Genomic DNA, 4,809 nt, shown 5'->3' on the forward strand with positions numbered 1-4,809 from the left:
ACTAGCTGGCTTTCAAAACAACACTTTTGACCCAAAAATCAGCTTGCTGGATTCGCAGGGTTCGCGGGGCGAACTTTGTTCGCGGGGCGAACTGAAGCTGTCTCATTCAGTTCGCGGGGCGAACTTTGTTCGCGAGGCGAACGGAAGCTGCCTCAACTTCCTTGCTTTGCACGCTTCATCCAAAATCTTCCATATTATGATGCTGCAATCCAAAAGCTTTCTCATCCAAAAATTCTACAAAACTAATAGAAATGTGAAATAACTATTCAAAACAAAATAAATTAAACGTAATTGCATTTATACGAATTAATAAGAATAAAAAGTGTGTAATTACATCAAAACTTGGTAAAAGGGACCAATAAAATGATATAAAAAGTAGTACTAATTGGTCCCTAACAACTCTCCCCAACTTAGCATTTTGTTTGTCCCTAAACAAAAGTTTCCACCCTCACAACCAAAACAGTGACACAAAAGATCGAAGCAAGGATCTACCAAGGATCTTCAAATGGTTCAAAAGTGTTTGACACTTTCTCAATCCACCTATCTCAATTCTCGACAAAACATGAATAAGAGAAATGGTTGAGTGCAAAAATCATTCCAAGGAATTCAAAGCCAAATATGTCAACATTGAATCAAACTTACACACACATCATAATAATGATGAATAACATGAAGGGTTACTTTCACTCATCCAAGCAATTAAATCAACAACAACTCAAATCATGCGGTTATCACAACAAATACCAAATCATGTGAAAAATGAGAATCAAGAGGTCTTTCAAAGGTTGTAATGTGGCTTAGGTTACAAGAAAGGATATGATTAAGAGAATTCAACAAAGTTGCCTATCCTAAAGGAGCATTCCCAAACATTCGACTCTACACAATTTCCCTTTCTTTGATCCCTATTTTTTTTTCTTTTTCTTATTACATCCACACAACCATGAGCATTTTCTTTGATTTTTTTTTCTTTACTTTTTTCTTTGCTCTATGGCTTCAAGGGTATTTTCTTTTTCTTGTTTCTTTTCAAATTTTCACCCTTTCATAAAAACTCACTTTTCCAAGTTTCTAATCAACTTTTCACTTTACTCTCCCCAACTTTAGATTCCAAAACCAAATTTATTCAATAATGCTCCCTACTTAGACATAAGCAAAAGACAAAAATTTTGCAAACAACTCGGTTTGAGGTTTCAACTGATATGAAAGAAATTAGGATTCATTTATTCCACAATTTTCAATTGATTTTACAATGATCAATCAAATGAATCCTAAACTAAGCTCAAAGGGGTTTAACTAAGGATTATTCCTCACAAGGTTAGTTGATTCAAACTTTTTGGTCAAGTGGTTTTTCTCACAAACAATGCCTCTATCATTTTCAAAATTTTCACACAAAAATAGATTGATGCATGATTTAGCATGATAATAATGAGTTAAAATAATGCTCAGTTTCCCGTTTTTAAGTGTACAATGGAAAGCTTCCTCACAAATGGTTAAATCCTATTTTGATTCAAAGATGACATACATTTCAATGAGTTTATGATATGAAATTTGCACAAACCATCAAACTACTCATGTTAAGTCTAGAAAGCGATAAAGTGTACCTTGAAATACCGACACTACTTCTTATCATCACCACTCGAAGTGTCCTATGCTTCTTTCTTTGCGATCATTTCTCGGTTGCTTTAAGCTTGACTTAAGAGTAAGAACAATTTAACAGAAATGTTGGTAAACCAATTTGATTAAAAACACACTTAAATCTCAAATAGTATTCATGCAATTATCAAGACAAACTCTAAAATTCAAAAAACTCCTCAATCTTCCTTCAACTCATCGCCATGGGTTACACCACCTCCTGCACCCCCCAAAAAAAAAATTGGCCTGCCCTCAGGCCACTTAGCATAATCAACATAATCCTCTTAGGAAGGGAATGGAGAGGGGAAGTTTTGAAATTTGGAGGTTTGGAAGTGGAGCAGCGAGGTTGTTGAAAGAATCTCCTAAGTTTGTGAAAAATAGGAATGAAACGAAAATGACATAAAACAAAAGTTTTTTTTTCAGTTCGCGGGGCGAACTGAAGGAAATTTCAAAAAATTTAGTTCTGTCATTCATTGTTCGCGGCGCGAACTGAAGCTGTGAATTCAGTTCGCGGGGCGAACGGTAAAAAACAGAACCCAATTTTTTTCAAAATTTAACACAGCAGAAAAAAAAATGAAAATGCAGACTTACAACGTTGGGTTGCCTCCCAACAAGCGCTTTGTTTAACGTCGTTTAGAGCTCGACGGTCCACTGATTAGCCCGGTTTAAATAGAGACACGACACCCACATCACGATTTACGTCGCCACTATGGTAGACTTTGAGTCTTTTACCATTAACAGTTCAGCTCTCTTGTGACTTTGGATCCTCGATCACAATGGCTCCATAATTGCGCACCTCTTTGACAACGAACGGTCCTGACCATTTTGACTTCAACTTACCAGGGAATAACTTCAACCTTGATTTGAAAAGCAATACCATTTGTCCGACATGAAACTCCTTGTGACGACCCTTTCCATCATGGTATTTCTCTTCAATTGCATCATTTCGAAAAGAATCATGCTTGTCATTTGGATGCTTTATAGCTTTAAAAAGATTAAAGGTCACCTCTTCGTCTTGCACTCTCATCTTCATTAGTCCATCATCTATGTCAATCATCATCCGGGCTGTTTTCATGAATGGTCTTCCAAGAATTAGAGGAACATCATGATCCTCATCCATCTCTACTATCACGAAATCTACCGGAAACAAGAATTTGTCCACTTTCACTAACATGTCTTTAGCAATTCCGTATGGTGAGGTGGTAGACTTGTCGGCTAGTTGTAGAGTCATTCTCGTCGATTTAATCTCAACATTCCCCAATCTTTTAACAATGGAGAGGGGGATTAAATTTATACTAGAACCCAAGTCAATCAAACCATTTCCAATGTATGTGCTTCCAATGGTTACCGGTAGAACAACTCGGCCCGGATCGGACTCCTTCCTTGGGAGAGTCTTTTGGATGATGGCACTACACCGTGCATCAAGCAATATGGTTTCGTCTTCCACGTGTCTCCTTTTCTTCGTAAGAATGTCCTTCATGAACTTAGCATACCGTGGCATTTGTTCTAATGCATCAGCAAATGGAATGTTGATTTGGAGTTGTTTGAAGATGTCCATGAACCGTGCATAGTGTCTAGCATTATCCTTCTTTGACGGTGCGTGCGGATATGGTAGATGTTGAACTGGAATGACATTCACTCCTTTGTCTCCTTTTTTCTTCTTCCTTGGTTCGATTTCCTTATTCATTTCCGCTTCACACTGCTGTTCCTCCATCAATTGCTGGTTCTGCTGTCTTCGCAGCGCGAAGGGCGATCGCGGTGCGAACTGAACAGTTTCTGCCACTTTCTCCTTCCCACAAGCCACATCCTCCTTTTCCAGCACAACATCCATATCATTCTCAACTGTAATTTCCTCACCTTTTTTACTTGTCAACTCTCTACCGCTTCTAGTAAAAATTGCTTTACAATGCTCCTTTGGATTGGGTTGAGTGTTAGCGGAGAAAGAAGATCCTGCGTTTTGTTCCGACAGTTGCTTTGCAAGTTGGCCTACTTGAGTTTCCAAATTTTTAATTGCTGCTTCGTTACTCTTCTGATTTGCCATGGAAGCTTGCATGAATTGTTGAAGAGTATCCTCTAGCTTGGAACTTCCTCCTTGCGATTGCTGTCCTTGAGAATTTGGATGTTGGTAAGGACTTTGCTGCTGAAATTTTTGATTGTTGAACCTTGATGGTTGATAACCTTGATTGTTCCTTTGATAGCCTTGATTTTGATTGTTCACATAGCTTACTTCTTCTAGTGGAGGACAAAAACCAGTAGGGTGATCTCCTTGACATAACTCGCAACATGCTACTTGATGTCGAACTTGAGAACTTTGAATCTCCTTCATTTGTTGTGGAAGCTTGGCCATTTGTTGAGTAAGCAACTCCACTTGTTGAGAGAGTAGCTTGTTTTGAGCAAGAATGGCGTCATTGGTATTTAACTCAAGAACTCCCGGTTTACGTTGTGAAGGACTACGGTCATGTTGACTTTGATGATCATTGAGTGCCATCCGGTCAATAATGACGTTAGCTTCTTCCGCAGTCTTTGACATGAGAGAGCCACCCGCGGTAGCATCCAAAAGTGTTCTGTGAGTTGATTGGAGCCCATTTAGAAAAATATGGATTTGAGTGAGCTCATCAAAACCATGACCCTTGCATTTTCTCAACATTGACTTGAATCTTTCCCAAGCCTCATTTAAAGACTCGTTGCTTCCTTGAGTGAATACCGCAATAGCCGTTTTGGCTTCCATGAATCGGGATTGAGGGAAATATCTTTCTAAGAACTTTTCTTCTAGCAAATTCCAATCTGTCATCACTCTTGATGCTTGATCAAGGTACCACTCTTTTGCCTTTCCCACTAAGGAGTGTGGGAACATCCTCTTGAATAATGCTTCTTCACCCGCTTCATCAATTCCCGTAGAACCCGCAATCTCATAGAATTTGATGAGATGGGTATACGGATCTTCATGGTCCATTCCAGTGAATGGATTTGCATAGAGAAGTTGGAGGATTCCGGTCTTCATCTCCGTATTTCTTCCACCACGGGCAAATTGAGCATTCCTTCTTGGACTATTAGCGGACATTTCGGTACGATTATCCTCCGCCATGTTTTCTTCACAAGCCTCTACAACCACTTCTTCGATTGGAACAAGTGCGGAAGTAGATGCTTCTTCTCTCTGATTCCTCTCTTCGGCTAGTTTCC

The sequence above is a fragment of the Lathyrus oleraceus genome, chromosome 7 (assembly GCF_024323335.1).
Source record: "Lathyrus oleraceus cultivar Zhongwan6 chromosome 7, CAAS_Psat_ZW6_1.0, whole genome shotgun sequence".
Lineage (NCBI taxonomy): Eukaryota > Viridiplantae > Streptophyta > Magnoliopsida > Fabales > Fabaceae > Lathyrus > Lathyrus oleraceus.